Genomic DNA, 18,987 nt, shown 5'->3' on the forward strand with positions numbered 1-18,987 from the left:
TGCCTCCACTGCCTTTTGATACTCTCTCTCTCTCTCTCTCTCTCTCTCTCTCTCTCTCTCTCTCTCTCTCTCTCTCTCTCTCTCTCTCTCTCTCTCTCTCTTGGCTGATCATCTACATGAAAGTATTTCTAAATATTCAAAATAAGAAAATATTCACCCGAGCTTCATATACATAAGGTTTCTAGTGACATTTAGAATATTATCAAATGATGTTATGATACTGAAAAAGAAAATTAATATACTTGTACGTATGTTTAATCTTTCAATGCTATTTTCTAGTTTTATTGATATATTCTTCGTTTTCTTTTTTACACTCATTAATGTTTTGATTGGTACATTATTTACGCAGAATTACGTGCCTACTATTTTTTTTTTTTCCTCTCCACATAATTTACATTGAATAAATAAGCTTAATAATTTTCCAAGGACCGAATGATTTACAATGACATTAACGCTCAAATGAACGAGTTACCCATCGTTACTTGTCTATGAATGGGCTGCACGTTTTCTTCATAATGTACACTCGTAAAATATGGATGAAGAAATGAATCAATGATGGTTGAAATGCATCAGTCATCGTTACCAGCAGCCTCCATGAATGATTTCAGTGCAGGCAAAGTTCTTCACCCAACACTTTACATTTATCTCTGTTATCTGCCTATTCCACGGCACCCCAGGATTTTTTTTTTTTTTTTTATCAACTAATTTCTGTCTTCCGTACTTATATTCCAAGCCAACACAGCAAAATATTCCCGAGTCATCTCTGTTGCATCGCCTATTCCACGCTAACTAGCAAAATACTTTCCACTCATCTCTGTTGCCTCGCCTTCTATTCCATGCCTAATATCTTGCTAATTACAAAATAAACAGGAAAAAAAAACATATTATTATTTTCATTAGTTTAGTCATTCATTTCAGTACACCTCCCATCCATTCATTCATTCATTCAACCCAAAGCCCATCCATTCAGTCATTCATTCATCACACTGCCCATTCATCCATCCATTTACTCAAAACACTGCCATCCATTCATTCAGCCATTCAAACACACTACTCATCCATTCATCCATCCTTTCACTCAACACACTGCCCATCCACCCATCCATTCATCCACCCATCCATCCATTCACTCATAAATCCAATCCACTGTTCAAATACTTATTTCTTCCAACGTACGTATATTTATAGAGTCCCCGAGATCACCTCCTATTTACCCTGAGGCAATCGTGCACACTTCCTCCCCTCGCGTCTTTCTCACCTCACCTCCGCACTAATTAGCACAGAGGAAGAGTACAAAGGAGAGAAATAGAAGGAAGAGAGGGGAGAGCAACGAAAGACGAGAAGGGTGCAAAACTTGAGAGATACTACGAAGGGATACGAGAAGGAAGCAAAGAGGAGAAGGGGGAAGAGGAGGAAGAGGAGATGGAGGAGATGAAGAAGCAAAAGGAGTGAGAGAGTGAGAGTGAATTTCTGGTCTGACATTCTCCTTCCCCTCCATTGTGGAAAATACGATTAAAACTTAACGTGATCTGGTGTTAGTGAGAGAGAGAGAGAGAGAGAGAGAGAGAGAGAGAGAGAGAGAGAGAGAGAGAGAGAGAGAGAGAGAGAGAGAGAGAGAGAGAGAGAGAGAATCTGTGTATTTACCAGTAGTACATATTACATGATGCACAGCTGTTAAAAATAAATAAAACACCAACAGAACAAAATAAAACCGTAAAATATTCACACACACACACACACACACACACACACACACACACACACACACACACACACACACACACAGACACACACACACACACTTTTATGGATTTCAGCTCATGTTCTTGTGACGTGACTTTCTTTCTGACCTGACCTGACCTTTACTGGCAGCACCAAGGTCATTGCCAGAGAGAGAGAGAGAGAGAGAGAGAGAGAGAGAGAGAGAGAGAGAGAGAGAGAGAGGGAGGGAGGAGAGAGAGATGGCGTAGTGCGTGATTTATATGTAAATTATTGAATCTATGCTGTCGATATGAATTGAATTTTAAGCTGAAATAGTTAATACATTACTCACATGGAGACCTCTTCTTTTTATATTACAGTATTAAAATATCATCGCACGTATTTATTTCACTATTTATTTGCATTTCTTTTCTATTATTCCAGTTATTTATGTGCACGTTTTCTTTCGTTCCTCTCGCCTCGGGGACGCTCAGGTGTGACTGGTGGAGAGGAAGAGATGAGCTTTTCTTTTATCTTTATGTAATTATTTAATCTGGTGCTGAATATTTGTTTTTTTACTCATAGTTGTTAGTCTTTTTACTGGGCTAATGTGATTTGTTTGCCTTGCCTGTCTAAGTCTCTCTCTCTCTCTCTCTCTCTCTCTCTCTCTCGCTCTTTACAGGGACTGCCACGTGTAAGCCTGGTCGCTTCTTGCAGCTTCCCTTATTTCTTATGTTCTTATGTTCTTATGTTCTCTCTCTCTCTCTCTCTCTCTCTCTCTCTCTCTCTCTCTCTCTCTCTCTCTCTCTCTCTCTCTCTCTCTCTCTCTCTCTCTGTCATCGCAACTCAATACTTTGTGAAATCCTGCCATGGCAAGGTAAACAGAATTCAATTCTTGCTGAGTGGGTTAATAGGTCAATAAGTAAAGATTAACACATAAACAAACTAACACATAAACAAACTAAGAGGCGCCTTATAAATAGGAAATGGTCGAATATGATGAGATGATAGCAAAAAAAAAAAAAAAAAACTAAGGTACATATCATCCAAAGCTTTGTATAATCCTGTCATGACGTCCTGAACATTCCACGCGCGCCAAGGTACTGACTGAGTGGGTTAACAGACAGAATCAACACAGTAAACCAGGAGGTGCTTTATAAACAGGAAATGAGTGAGGCATGCAGCACTCCTCACACAGAAGGGACGGACCTGCACACTTCACCACTCACCATAACTCACACACGTCATTGCAGTCATTCCCATCCCTTGAGCCTCCCTGCCCTACCTGCCGCCCCCCTCTCTCTTTGACCCCTGGAATGCTAAGGGCGCCATCCATTACCTGGTGACACGCGCGGATGACCCTATAATGATTGCAGTTCGTCATTGAGCCGCGAATTGGCCATTACAGCCCCCTGATGGATGCTTATGGCTCACCCAGCGACACCGTGATTGCCGTTCTATGTAAATGAGGAGAGACGAGGCCTCCGCTTCTCTCCGTCGCCGCCTTCGTCATAATCCACAGCCACCCCAGGTAACTCTCCCCTCCTCTCCTTCTCCTCCTCCTCCTCTTCCTCCTCTTCTCGGCAAGCTCTTTTATTTTCCACACCTTTCCGTCTCTTTTGCTTCCTACTTCTCGTTTGTCATCTTTCTATTCTGGTTCTGGTTCCGATTCTGCCTTTGTCCAGCCAGTCTTCTTCTTCTTCTTCTTCTTGTGTTTCGTTTTGTTCTCCTGTCTTTATGTTTATTTGTGCTAGTTATTGTTTTCTTCCTCCTCCTCCTCTGTTTGTTTGTTTTTTTTGTCTTCATCCTCCTCCTCTTCCTCTTGTTCTTCGTGTTCTTTTCTATTCCTCGTTTTTGTTCTTGTTCGTCTTCTTGTTTTTTTTTTTTTTTTTTGTTCTTGTTTCTCCCTTCATTCTTCATCATTAATATTTCTCCTCTTCCCCCTCCACTTCTTTTCATTGCTAATATTCATGTTATTTTTTTCCTTCCTCATCTCCATCCGGTTCTCCCTAAGCCTCCACCTCCTCCTCTTCCTCGTTCTCTTCCACCTACTTCCCCTATCTCTTCATTTTCTCGTCATTCTCATAATTTTTCACCCTGAGCCTCTTCCTCCTCCTCCTCCCTCTCCTCCTCCTCCTTCTTCTCTTTCATTTCATATCTTCCTCCATTCTCCTCCTAGTTGTTATTCCCGCCCCCTTTTTTCCCACACTGGTACACTCACACATTAGTTTGAGTTTCCTTACACACACACACACACACACACACACACACACACACACACACACACACACACACACATGCAGACACACACGGCCCATCATTACCTTAGTCCCCCAAAGCCATAAAATCCACGTTAGATTACCGAAGTATAAATCCCGCCTCAGCTGAAGGGGCGAATCTTATTAAGTCTCTCTCTCTCTCTCTCTCTCTCTCTCTCTCTCTTCTCTCTCTCTCTCTCTCTCTCTCTCTCTCTCTCTCTCTCTCTCTCTCTCTCTTGAAATTCTCCCTCGTAACAACTATTCTCTTTAAACTCGAGCATTTCCTGAGTTAAATCCATTGCAAGATTTCAAAGGCAAACGCAGTACATTCTTGTATTTAAAATTCATCACTATGATTAAGATTTTTTTTTTCGAAAGAAGAACAAACAGCAGCAAATCTCTTGGTCCTTACGGGACTGTTTGTGGGGAATGTACTAATAGGAATACGATAGCATAGACGTGCCTGGCTGGGGGAGTGAGCAATCTCCTGTCATACTCATTCCTGCTGTGTTTAGCGTCTCCCTCAAGTCTTAAATCCTGTTATCCGATGACAATCTCTACAGAACCTGACTATTGATAGATTCGGTACTACTTTGGTATGCGACCTGCGTGTCATGAAGCTACTTTGGCATGCGATCTACACTTTATATTGTGATCAACAACAAGCAGAGTTATACTTTTTCCTTTTTATTATCAAGAGACAAGGAAAGCACTTGTCTTGGTTTCGAGAGAATGTCTGCTTAGAGAGTCTGCAGCATGAGTGGAATGTCTGTTCGAGTGTCGAAGCTCCTGTCACGACTCAACAAGGTACTTCATGTACCAACAGCACACTTCATTCCGGCATAGACATAGACATCAGCCTTGATAGGCGACCTGCGCTCCCTTCCGTGATTTTACCCGCTTTTTGACATCTGAATATCTAAAGAGCCCTTCAGATGTTAACTAAAGAGTTTTACAACGAGATCACAGACGAGACGAAGGCAGTTGCATTTAACAGTAGTTTGCAAGCTTTCTCTTATGCCAAATTTTAGAATTATTTTATTTATTTATTTATATTTTTTTTTTATTCAAGATATCTTCTATGATTTCGTGCATGAATTGACAGGTAGAGGTACCGAAGCAATCTGTGATTGATTTCATATTTGTTGTGAGGTTTGCTCATAAATTGTTTCTGTTAACAATCGTGGAAAAATGGTAAACACTAAAGAAGAGCCAATGCCAATTGACGAAGCGCTATTAGCGGGATGTCGAAAATACAACAGAGGTAGGATGCTGCACGGGGATCAAGTTCCAGAATCAAACGACAGTGAGGCTGAGGTGGAAAACAACCGAAACCACGGAAGACGAATTGATGGTCCCTCGGTGTTCGGATTGAAGAAAGGTAAAGATTGTTGTTATTCTTACGTACAAAAAAAAAAAAAAAAAAAATCATGAAACACTGGAACCCATAATCCAAAGAGAAGTTGGGGAAAATTCGGTTATTCATTGTGACGGATGGCCAGGATATTCTAATTCAAATAGTTTAAATCTGCATCACTTAACAGTCAACCACCAGCGACGTAATGTTGATCCAGACACTGCAGCAAACACCCAGGCAATTCAAAGAAGCTGGCTAAATTCAAAAGTTTGCATTTCGAAAAAAAAAAAAAAAAATGAGAGGAGCATAAGAAACAATCTTCCAATCCTACTTTGATTATTTCTCCTGACGTATGATGAGAAAAAAACTCTGACGGTCTATTACTTGCGTTTTAAAGAGCATAATAGCATCTATTAAGAAAAAAAAGTAGGTCTGCAGGTGGCAGTTCTTGTATAAGACATGCAGACCTACGTCCACTGACCCTCCCTATCCAGAAATGTATCTAATCTTCCAAAGTTCCCCATTAACTAGGCACTACCACTGGATTACTACTTCTATCTAGTCACACATGAACATGTGCATATTCACGCAAACAGGCAGCAAACATGCAAGGTACACTCTAAATACTCCGGAGGAAATTAGCCTCACCTTGTTTCATTGATCAGCCGACTCTTGCACACTTTCAAACGAAAGCCATTTTTTACTTACCATCGACGATTTTATATTCGGATCAAAATTTAAATGAAGTTTGAGAACTTTCGGCCAAAATTCGTTGAGGGCCGTGACGGCCTTGGGCGCCGCACGGGGGGAGAAGGTGGCTGTCGGGTCCAGCCTGGGGCCCAAGGCAGTGAACTGGCAGCAGGTCCTTCTTTTCCTTTGCGGCCTCAAGCTTCAGTAGTAGTCGTCCACTTGCAGCGCCTTACACTAGGCAAGGGGTCGCCATAAGGAGGGGATCAATGTCTACCATTCACCAGATGTTGCCCGGAGGGGGGAGTCCTTATGGGGAGTAAGGGCTCCTTCTATAGAGTCTGGTGGATGGTGTGTACGGGTCCTTTGATTATGATGACACCGGGCTGAACAACTCGCCATGAACGAGGGCACGCTGTGTACCATGCACCAGACACTGGCAGTACGAGGGGTCCTTTAGGGGAGAAAAGGGCTCACTTCATGACAGTGGTTGGGGAGTGGTGTGTGGTGGGTCATTGCTCATGGCGACCTGTGTGAGGCGTTGCAAGGTTGCATCGTCACTGCCCTCACACCCATGGGACTGGGGTGGACCCTTGGGGAGGAAGGGTTCGTCCTGGTACCATGTAGGTAGGTAGACTTCAATGTGTCGTATCGCTATCGCCACGCCCGCATCGTTATTGTGGAAATTCGCATCGTTATCGTGGAAACTGGAATCGCATCGTTATCGTGGAATCGCATCGTTATCGTGGAATCGCATCGTTATCGTGGAATCGCATCGTTATCGTGGAATCGCATCGTTATCGTGAAATCGCATCGTTATCGTGGAAACTCGTATCGTTATCGTGGAATCGCATCGTTATCGTGGAATCGCATCGTTATCGTGGAATCGCATCGTTATCGTGGAAACTCATCGTTATCGTGGAATCGCATCGTTATCGTGGAATCGCATCGTTATCGTGGAAACTCATCGTTATCGTGGAATCGCATCGTTATCGTGGAATCGTATCGTTATCGTGGAATCGCATCGTTATCGTGGAAACTCATCGTTATCGTGGAATCGTATCGTTATCGTGGAATCGCATCGTTATCGTGGAAACTCATCGTTATCGTGGAATCGCATCGTTATCGTGGAAACTCATCGTTATCGTGGAAACTCATCGTTATCGTGGAATCGTATCGTTATCGTGGAATCGCATCGTTATCGTGGAATCGCATCGTTATCGTGGAAACTCATCGTTATCGTGGAATCGCATCGTTATCGTGGAATCGCATCGTTATCGTGGAAACTCATCGTTATCGTGGAATCGCATCGTTATCGTGGAATCGTATCGTTATCGTGGAATCGCATCGTTATCGTGGAATCGCATCGTTATCGTGGAATCGCATCGTTATCGTGGAATCGCATCGTGATCATCGTTATTTATTTATTTATTTATTTATTTATTTATTTATCGTAACATCAAATTTGTTATCATTATTTCTGCTTATATAATAAATGATTTATGCTGGCGTATGATGAGAAAAAAACTCAGACGATATATTTCTTGCTTTTCTAGCTGATGTTCATTAGATTCACCCATAAAATCAGTAAACTTGTTTCACATTTGCTTCATTTGATTTTTTTAAATAATAAATGTATACAAATTTCAACTATTTTCTAAAATAGCTGTATATATAATAATGGTTATTATTTTTAAATTTAATAAATGTAATAAATTTAATAAGTAAATGAAACATGTAGATCACATACCAAAGTAAAGTTTGACTCTTGTAGATCACGTTGACTAAGTAGATCGCATACCAAAGTAGCACCGAGAGATTCTTAGAACACCAAGGGATTAAAGTCTGAGAGAAAACACATTCCTATGTTTAATGTTTTCCCTTTAATCATAAACCATTTGATCAGTTGATAGTCTATATTTGAAAACATGATATTTGCTTGATTCCTACATCAACGAACTGAAGACTAAAGGAACAAACTAAACACAGAGGAAGGAAGTGCGGTACGTTACTGGATTTTTCACCACGCCTGCGCCTATCTCAGACTGCTGCAGGATGATCGAGTGCCTTATCTGCCGGAGGAACAGAGGAGGATGAAGAATGATATACTGGAGAGGCTTTGTGAATGGAGATGCGACACTGGCGAACCCCGAGTCCTGAGGCGCGAGGTATTCTTTGCACCGCGGGATGTGAATGCAGTGGTAGAGTTCCAGGAGTGCGGCAAGATTCATGAGTGAAGGCTATTCTTGTGGGTTTGAAATTATGGTTTTCTTTTGTTATGGTTATTCTTTGTTAACATTCCGAAGACTGTAAGAAAAGTTATCGGCATGGATACCCTGAAAAAAAGAAAGAGATAATACAAGGCTATTAATATTTTTTTTTCTTTTGAGAAGACTGGCGCACGAAAAAATATGAATGAAAAGTTGTAAGTTACTTCGGGAAAAATTGTCTACCGGTTAAAAAAAAGTTACAAAAAATGTATATCAAAATTTTCTCACAAAAAGAAGGATATTTAAAAAGTCAAATCAATAAACTGTGAAAAAAATATAATGTTTGAATGGACGTTTATGTTAGTTAGTGACCAACTTAGCAAACTGACATAACAAAATTTTGACGTGAAGGAGAAAACTAAACGAAATGAAGCTCAAATAGAAGTACCTCGCTTTTCTAAATTAACCATCTAAGCCTCTTCATCTGATAGTTCTTTCTTTTATGAGAGGTGCAAGTAAATATGAGGAAGAGAAAACTGAAAAACGAAAGGAAGAAAAACGGAGGAGAAGAAGAGGAACGGACAAAAAGACAGGGGGACTGGACAGCGTGGGCAAGGAGTAGCAGAATAGCAGGATAAGAGGAGCGCTTACCACATTGCACCTCAACAGGATAACAAAACGCACGGTGATGACTTAAATATCAAAGCGTTATGTGGGATCACTTTACGCAATGAGGAGCATGCGGTTTGTGTGTGTGTGTGTGTGTGTGTGTGTGTGTGTGTGTGTGTGTGTGTGTGTGTGTGTGTGTGTGTGTGTGTGTCCACGTTCGTGCCACTCAGTCTTATTACGAAATTACAGAGGAAAAAGACATAATTCATCTGTACTTTGTGTCAGTAATGTTATATTCGTATAGACACTGACTATTAAACGCATCACATAAATACATACGAAAAGAGAGAGAGAGAGAGAGAGAGGAGAGAGAGAGAGAGAGAGAGAGAGAGAGAGAGAGAGAGAGAGAGAGAGAGAAGAGAGAGAGAGAGAGAGAGAGAGAGAGAGGGAGCATGTGTGTGTGTGTGTGTGTGCGTCTGCCCTCATTACAAAATACAAAAGCAAAAACAGAAAGAGAGAAAATAAAAAAATAGACAATTTTCTCCTTCATCCAATATCTTTACACATACACACACACACACACACACACACACACACACACACACACACACACACACACACACACACACACACACACACACACACATAAATCTTTCTTTCATCCTCTGTCCATTTCCTTCCCATAACAATGTTTTCTATTCCCTCATCTCCTTAGTCTCCTCGTCCTCCTCCTCCTCCTCCTCCTCCTCCTCCTCCTCCTCCTCTTCCTTCTCCTCTTCCTCCTACTCCTTTTCCTCCTACCCTTTTTTTTTTCTTTTTGTTTTCATCATTACCATCATCATTATTATCACTGATGTCTCCATTTTGTTTTCATTAGTGTTTTTTTTACGTTATTCTCTCTCTCTCTCTCTCTCTCTCTCTCTCTCTCTCTCTCTCTCTCTCTCTCTCTCTCTCTCTCTCTCTCTCTCTCTCTCTCTCTCTCTCTCTCTCTCTCTCTCTTGTGCCCTATTTTCTTACTTCCCCTCTCATTTCCACTATCCTCTCATCCTACTTCTCTCTTTCCCTTTTTTTTTTCCATCCATCTCTCTACCTCTTTCCTTTCTCTTATTTTCATTCACCTTTATTTTTTTGCACTCATAATTCCTTCCTTTCTCCTTTCTTTTTGTACTTCATATCTTTCTTCCTTTCATCTCCCTCATTCCTCCCAAGTTTAATTTCCTTTGCTTTTCACTTAATCAGCTCGCAGTTTGTTAAGGTTCTTCTTCGTATTTTTACCAAACATATTCGTATTTTTACTCTTTGCTTCCTTTTTCTATTTTGTTTCATTTTAATCACATGTTTTCTCTTTTTTACCTATTTTTCTTTAAATTTTCCTAATTTCTTCCCGTCTTTCAACATCTCCTACTATTTTTCACCTTCTTTGCTATTCCCTTTCATCATGTTCCTTTTTTTTTCTTCTTTCTGTCCTTTTTGCCGCCTCCCTTTTTATTCTCCTTCCATTTTATTATTTTGTTTTATTTCCTTCCTTCAGCCCTTTCTTCTCTCCGCCTTACTTGCTATCCCCTTTCTTATTTTTCCTTCTCCCCTTCCTTCCCTTCTTCTTTCCTTCCTTCCTTCCTTCTTTTCCTCATTTTCTCATTTCATCTTTTCCTTCCTTCACTACTTCCAACCATTATTTCCAGGTTACCTCATATTCTCCCTCCCTCCGAGTCATTTTCCTCAACTCTCTCGTCTTCCTCGTCTTTATTCCCTCCTCCAGGCTTTCCCCCTCTTCCTCTTCCAGTTTTCCCTCCTCTCTTCTCCCCTCTAGCCTCCCTCCTTCCCTTTTCCCTTCTCCTACCAGCTTTCCCTCCTTCCCTCCCTCCTCCTTCCCTTCATCTCCGTTCTTTCCCGTCCATTTTGGAGTTGATATGTTGGTGTTTATATTTTCTCTCAACACGCAGTTTTCTCTCGGCTGGGGCTTAACTTTCGTGCAATGACTGAAAGAGGTACTGCAAGATACGGATATGCAGAAGTATGTGTGTGTGTGTGTGTGTGTGTGTGTGTTTAAACAGCTAATCCACAGTAACTGCAATTTATTTACATCTATATGACGCAATCCATTAATCCATCTAAAAATATTTGGTCGTATACATAAACGCAAGCTTTCCTTCTTCAGTTCTCTCAAATAATAGCAGGTCATTTGGACTTTGTGATACAGAAAGAACATGCTTTCATTAATCACTAAAATTTTCATAGCACTCGTATACAAAGTGACTATTTGACTAATTGACTGATTGATAGATTGAATGATTGACTGATTGAATGACTGGTTAACTAAATGGCTAATTGACTAACTGACTGAGTGACTGATTGACTGATAAACTGACCGACTGACTGACAAAGTAATTGACATCCAGCACAGCCACACACCATTACGTACACAGCCAGCAAGGGATCACGGCACCTCCCATTCCCTTGAAGTTAGCGTGTTACGGCGTCACTCAAAGAGGCGCCACCTGCCACGCCATCAGCAGACCTGTTGCGCAAATCACATCACCAGTAACTCTATTTGGTGCGAGGAGGGGGCGGCGTGCATCAGTCAAGTTGTGGTGCAGGACGCCCCCAATACCTACTGCCTCGCTTTGCCCGTAAAAATGTCAAGAATCCATTGGCAAGTTTACACAAGGAATCTTACATGTACCAGCTTAATTTAGGTTATTTTAAGCATCTAACAACTATAAAGAATATAAGGAAATAAAGGATTACGTATAACACCTTTATTTGATGTTACTGAAATAACACACACACACACACACACACACACACACACACACACACACACACACACACGTTAACACAGACACAAATGTAAGAGTCGAATGAAAATACCTTCTCTCCTCAGGCTGGTAGACACGAAAAGACTCCTGTGAGCGAACCAGCGAGGAATACAGTCATTAAGCCCGTCGTTGCCTGCCTCGGCCCTTCCCTCCCTCGGCCCTTCCCTCGGCTCTTCCTTTCCTCCCTCCCTCGCCCCTTTCCTCGGTTCTTCCTTTCCTCCCTCCCTCGCCCCTTCCCTCAGCCATTCCCTCCCTTCCTCCCCCGTCCCTCCTTCCCCCACTTTCCTGCACGGTGGGTGGACACGCGACAAAAGCTCAGGAATCCATACAGTCCACGCGGCAGAGACGATCTGCGCTGATCACAATGGTCGGGATCCTTATTGGACGCGACATAAAGGAGGCGGCGGCGGCACAAGAGGTGAAGGAGAGCCGGTAGGTGGTGTATTAGAGACTGGAAGGCCTGACGGGATCACTAGGCCACCGGTGTGTTGTGTTGTGACGAGAGGGAGAGGGAAAAGGAAAGGGCGCTGGATTATGCTAAGGTGTGTTGGGTTTTTGTATTTGTTGGTGTGAGAGGCTGAGAAAGTAAGATAAGGTAAGTACAGTTAAGTCTGGTAAAATCACCCACTCCTTTTCACAATACGTGACGTCCCCCTTCAATTTCAAGTCCTCTGATATACTGATAATAATCATACAACAATTAGCATTTGAACAATTCCAAGGAGATCGTAGGATTCAAGACTGACGATCGAGTTAGACGAGGATTTGAAATTCAAACAATGCTAAATACAGTAGAAGTTATTGCGGCAGGTTATTCATTTTCTAACCATCACTGTACTATGACGGTGACGAAGCAGAAAAAAAATGTCCTTTATTACACTAGGGGCCTGCTGGAACGACGTGAGACAGAAGGAGTTAATTTAGTCCTCATATTTACCGCTAAACCAAGCAAGGCACAAGGAGAACGCTTACCAAGCCCACCAGGAGATAAGGCAGCGACACGGGTCCATTTGGAAACGAGGCGCACCCATTCATACCCGAGGAGGGACAGTCCCGGCGTCAAGGGAGCGGAAAATGGAGCAGAAGGCAAGTAAGAAAGGAAGGTACCAATGGAAGACGCGGTCACGAGGAGGAGGAGGAGGAGGAGGAGGAGGAGGAAAGGGAGGCTGGAGTGAATACTTGGCCGGGGGTTTCATCCTGACTGAGGAAAGGATCTCCGGCTCTGTGATTTCTCCCGGGACCTTTGCTGACGGAGGGACGCGAGGCTGCCAAACACTCTCAATCTGAACCCCACGCGTCGAGGCGGGGAGCGACCTGCCGGTGCGTGGCTGGCTGGTTGGCTGGGTTTGCAAGCTCTAAGAATACAGGGTTTTGAAAAGGCTACCAGGAGTTCGAGCTTCTAAAATGACTGACGTTCAAACTTTCAGAGTAATAAACGTACTAGATTTCAATATGACGGACGTTTAAACCTTCAAAATACGAGGTGTTCAAACTTTCAAAATCCTGGATATTCTAATTTTTGGAATACTACAAGTTCAGTTTTTTTATTTATTTTTTTTTCGCAACAGGCGTTATAGCTTTCAGAATGCCCTTTTTTTTTACTTCAAGAGTACCAGATATTCCAGTTTTCGTATTACAGTTCATATTACAGTACCAGCCGGTCTTTTTTTTTTTTTCCAGAATACTATGACCTCAAAACTTTTGTGGTACCAGGATGCCAAATTTTAAGATCACTAGGCTTTCAGATTTCAAATAACTAAGATTTTAGACTTTAAAAAATACCAGATCTTCAAACTACATAAAAATAAAAAATACCAGATCTTCAAACTACATAAAAACTAAGGCTTTCACTATTTTCTACTCATCTGTCAAACTCCCGAACCTACCCACAGTTAAAATAATAAGATGAAATAAAAAAATATATAGATCTAAAAGCAACCGACCTTATTATTATTATTATTATTATTATTTCCACACTACAACTTTAAAATACTCTAACATCATGGCAACGAATGAAGACGATTTTCCCCTCCTCCTCCTTCTGCAGGAAGAAATGTGCCGCCTGTCTCCGCCGCCTCGTCCCGTCGCGACCTCCTGCTGGCGGGAAGAAGAAACGGCCTCGGTACCGCGGTTCCTGTAATAATTCGGGTCCTCGCATCTCTCCGGGCCGCCGCCTTTATGCCTCCGCGTATGAGGCAACAAATAGTAAAATATCGCGCTATAAAACTGATCAAGTGATACGTGATAGCCGGGAAGGGAAGGGGCGGAGTTTTGATGGCTGTGTTAATGCTCTCGGGTTTTCTCCGTGTCTGTGTTTTTGTTGTATTTTTGTTTTGTATTTTTTTTTTTTTTTATGGTTTTTGGTCTCTCTCTTTTTCTTCTAGTGTTTCGTGTTCTTTTGTCCTTTTTTTCTTTCTTTTTTTCTTCTTATTCTTCTATTTCTGCTTCTTCTTCTTCTTCTTATTATTATTATTATTATTATTATTATTATTATTATTATTATTATTATTACTATTATTATTATTATTGCTATTATTATTCATCTGTAATTCATTTTATGTTTCTTATTGAGTTTTTCTCGGTCTGTTTCCATTCTTGTTTTAGTTTTTTTTTTATTGTTATTGTTTTTGCTTTCCTTGTACTTGCTCTCTCTCTCTCTCTCTCTCTCTCTCTCTCTCTCTCTCTCTCTCTCTCTCTCTCTCTCTCTCTCTCTCTCTCTCTCTCTCTCTCTCTCTCTCTCTCTCTCTCTCTCTCTCTCTCTCTCTCTCTCTCTCTCTTATCCATCACTCATCAAGACCACCACCACCATCACAGCGGTTCCTCAACATTCACACTCCTCCGTCTCTTTTTCGCCAAGTCTTCGCCTTCTTGATTTCCCTCCGCGAGACCTGAGACCCACACACAAAGAGGCGACGCAAAACACACACGCTCTTGTGCCTGGGAAAAAAAAAAAAAAGGTGAAAAGAAAAAAACCGGGGCCTTCTCCCACCAAGTTCGCCCAGAAATCTCCCTCACATAACCACTATTTACGGGGCCTGGGGAAGTTGCGTGGCTCCAGGAATGGTAATAAGACTCAACCTTTTGAAATGAATGGTAACCGTGTGTGTGTGTGTGTGTGTGTGTGTGTGTGTATGTGTGTTTATGTTTTTTTTTTACTCACTGTGCTAATACGCTTAGTGTGTGTGTGTGTGTGTGTGTGTGTGTGTGTGTGTGTGTGTGTGTTTGGTGGTTAGGTTTGCCCTCTTGTAAATAAGATGTAGCGTCTATACTTTTGAACTTTTTTTTTTTTTTTGTACTGTTTACGTGGAATAAACTTTGGTTCTTTTTACTATGGATGAGTTAATGTTTTCGCTTTTGAAACGTACACTAAAGAAAATTGTTCATTATCGAAGCCTGAATACTATTTTCTTATAAGACCCAAACACTACACACAAAAACCTCTTACATAAAAAGAACTATTCAATACTATACTCTCCTTTCAAACCCTTGACTCTGTTTGTCATTGAGCTATATGTATTTGCCGATAGATTTTCCAGGACTATGATTCTAAAAAGGTTGAAAAAATATGTATATTCTTACTTCTTAAAGATTGCGACACGAAATTGGAACACTGAACCTTCATATCGTCCTGTTTACGTCTCGAGTCTGTTTATAATTGATATGTTTATTTCCACACAAAACATTTCAGTCGATTATAAACATACAAAAAAAATTAATAAATAAATAAAATAGAAAAACAATAAATAAACATTATTTAACTTCTACAATATAAAATTGAACTGCAGCTATACATCGTCTTGTCTTTTAAGTTTTCGAATCTTTTTTATGACAAATATACTGATTCACACACAAACATACCGGAATTGATAACATAAAAGATAAAATAATAAAAAAAAAAATGTATATATATATATATATATATATATATATATATATATATATATATATATATATATATATATATATATATATATATATATATATATATATATATATATATATATATATATATATATATATATATATATATATATATATATGTGTGTGTGTGTGTGTGTGTGTGTGTGTGTGTGTGTGTGTGTGTGTGTGTGTGTGTGTGTGTGTGTTACGAAACTGAAACACTGCACCAGTACATTCTTTTCCAAATCCCGAATCTATTTGTATTCCAGATATGCAACACACAAACTTTCCAGATAGACAAATAGATAGATAGATACAAACAAAAAAACAGACAGACAGAAAAACAAATAAATAAACAATTTTGTATCTTAAAGTCACCTACACGAAATTCATACACCGCATCAATATCCTTTTTCCACGTTTCACATTTACTTATTATTAAGACACATACTTGCCTCACAAACCCACGAGGCTGCAAACATTCTCAACTCCCCGACACAAAACCGAGACATTCCAGTAATCTTGCGCGCTGCTTAACCAAATGTACTGTCAACCCAGCATTCCTGAGTGCGGCAGTTAGTGTGCAGCGAGACTCTGAATATGTTTAGATGCAAATGTGCCTCGTTATCCATTCCCAGGGAGAATCTAATGAGCATTTCCTTACCCAGATATTCGCGTGATGGTAGTAATTGAATTAGAATGACACTAGTCAGGTTCTCGGCAGAAATTCAACGTTACAAATAAAGAGAGATCATTCGTATAGTAATAGTGGGAAGAATTTTTTTTTTCGTGTGTGTGTAAGACAGATCCTGGCCTCGCGTTTCTTTCTTTTAATATAACAGAGATTCTGACCATGGGAAACACAAACCGACGAAAAAACGAAGGCTCACTAAAGACACCAGCTACGAACGAGAAAAGTCTAAAAGAATATCCAAAAATTACGAGGAATAACAAGCCACACTCCCTTTCATTGTGTTCAGAGTTTTCCTGCACTTTTAAGCCCACTGCGAACATGAGAACACCAGAAAAATAAGGGAAGCTGCAGAAAACCGTCAGCCCTGTACCTAGACTCCACTAGTTGTCAGTCTTTGCAAGGAAAGTGTCAGCGGATCAGAGGGTTTATGCTTAAGAGAAGACGATAAACACAGTAGAGGTGAGTGTGGCAGGTTACTCCAGCTCTGTCCAAGACTGTACGTGAAGCAAACGACCCCGTATAAATGCTTCTATTAGTGCGTGTGGAGGGAACCTTGTCGGGTATTCTGCAGCCATTCTGAACTGTAGACACGGCAGGAAAGAAATTCAATTCTCCAATCACAAACATCTCGCCTAGCACACAGCTGGTGCTCGGATAAATATCATCGGTGTAGACTAGACGGGTAAAAAAAAAAAAAAAAAAAAGCAACTCTATCGTGCAATAACACCAAACTCACTTTTCAAAACACCAGGAATATAGAACTGAATATCAATAAAGGTGATGTGATAAAATATTCACCACAATGCAATACAATATTCAACAATGTTCCAATATCCACACACACACACACACACACACACACACACACACACACACACAAAAGAAAAAAATAGAATAAATATCTTCACTTTTGTGGGAACAGAAGAACATAAGGAAGGTGCAATAAGGCAGCAGGTTCTACATATGCACAGCTGCTCAGTTAACAACAAAAAAAAACAGTGTTCTTATCTGCCCGGCAATAGAAAAACAAACTAGACTAATAACAATAACGTAACATTTTCTTTTCTTCGGTAGCGGTGTTTATCTTATCATTTTCTTATCCTCGGCTCATCTTTCCTGAATGATAGAAAAAAAAAAACACACACACAACTTTTCTAGTAAAAACATTAAATATATCAACTGTGTTTTCACCATACATCCACATACACTAAATAACACAGTCTTCAATTAGTCATCGACACAGCGGCTGATCGAGGAGAATATGAAGGAGACAATGAAGGAAACGAAATGAAGGAGACGGAAATGCAATACATACGAAGTTCCAGACAGTTAAGACGCAATAATAGACAGTGAAGGAATTCCAGACAGTAAGGATGAAATTCTAAGTAACAAAAAAGGCAGAAATCCCAGACACTTTCTTTCCTCTACTCTTGGTTCGTGTGTTCGTCTTAATCTTTTTTTTTCTTTCTTTAATTCGTCATACAAGGAATTATAAAGGATTACAACTGGTTCATTAAAGGATTATTACTGATTATTGCTGATGCACTTTCACTATTATCAGTAATCTAGCGCTATGTTGTTTGTTCACCTCTCTCTCTCTCTCTCTCTCTCTCTCTCTCTCTCTCTCTCTCTCTCTCTCTCTCTCTCTCTCTCTCTCTCTCTCTCTCTCTCTCTCTCTCTCTCTCTCTCTCTTGTTAACCTTCCTACCTTAACCTACTTTATTTCCAAAACACACACACACACACACACACACACACACACACACACACACACACACACACACACACACACACACATGAGTCGCTAAACAGAATCGCTAACGCAAACTCACCTTGACACTTCAGGAATAAAATATTTCACTGTCCCTCTAAACTATTTCCAAACACCCGTCCATTCCCCTCTAGTTGTTTTGTATGCCGAGGCTTTTTAAATCCCCTCTGTTTTTTTCTCTGACCTTCCTGAGTATACGTGTATCGAGTTACCTTCCTACCTACCTACACACACACACACACACACACATATATATATATATATATATATATATATATATATATATATATATATATATATATAAAACACACACACCTATTTCACCTGTTGCATCTCTTGCTGTCTTCTACCGCTATTTTCATGTCAACTGCTCTTCTAATCTTGTTGACTGCATGCCTTCCCTCTTCCCGCGGCCTCGCCCCCTATTCTGTCCACCACTTCAGTATTGCCAGTTATTCATTTCCTTTTCTTGTAAACTCTGGAACTCCCTGCCTGTTTCTGTATTTCCTTCTACCTATGAAATGAACTCTTTCCAAAGGGAGGTTTCCAAACACCTTTCTTTCAATTTCTAGATGATGCTTTGGTCTTTCTTTAGAGACTGGATAATTGCATCTTTCTCTTTTTGTTCCCTTCTTAAAAAAAAAAAAAAAAAAAAAAAACTACCATCCCCATCTAAAAAAATGTAATGTGCTCACCAGGGCTCGAACCTGGGACCTTCTGTGTGTTAGACAGACGTGATAGCCACTACACCATGAGCACTTGGGGAGATAAGGAAGGAGGAGGATAAAAGGTAAGTACGAGAAGCAAGAAGAAGAAGAAGAAGAAGAAGAAGAAGAAGAAGAAGAAGAAGAAGAAGAAGAAGAAGAAGAAGAACAGAGAGAAGCAAATGCCCCATATTTAAGGAGACGTGCAGCCAGTCACTTATGCATCAATAGAATTACTTCGGGCCATTGTAATGAAAGAATACAATGACAAAGAGAAG

The 18,987-nt window shown here is 40.5% G+C and overlaps 1 non-coding gene across 1 annotated transcript; it reads right to left on the reverse strand.

Annotated features, from left to right (window-relative positions):
* Positions 1-18,691: 18,691 nt before the first annotated feature.
* Trnav-aac (transfer RNA valine (anticodon AAC)) lies at positions 18,692-18,764 on the reverse strand. The gene has a single exon. It is a non-coding gene; the product is annotated as a tRNA-Val (tRNA).
* Between the last annotated feature and the right edge of the window lie 223 nt (positions 18,765-18,987).

This window comes from Scylla paramamosain, chromosome 10 (assembly GCF_035594125.1).
Source record: "Scylla paramamosain isolate STU-SP2022 chromosome 10, ASM3559412v1, whole genome shotgun sequence".
NCBI classification, from domain to species: domain Eukaryota; kingdom Metazoa; phylum Arthropoda; class Malacostraca; order Decapoda; family Portunidae; genus Scylla; species Scylla paramamosain.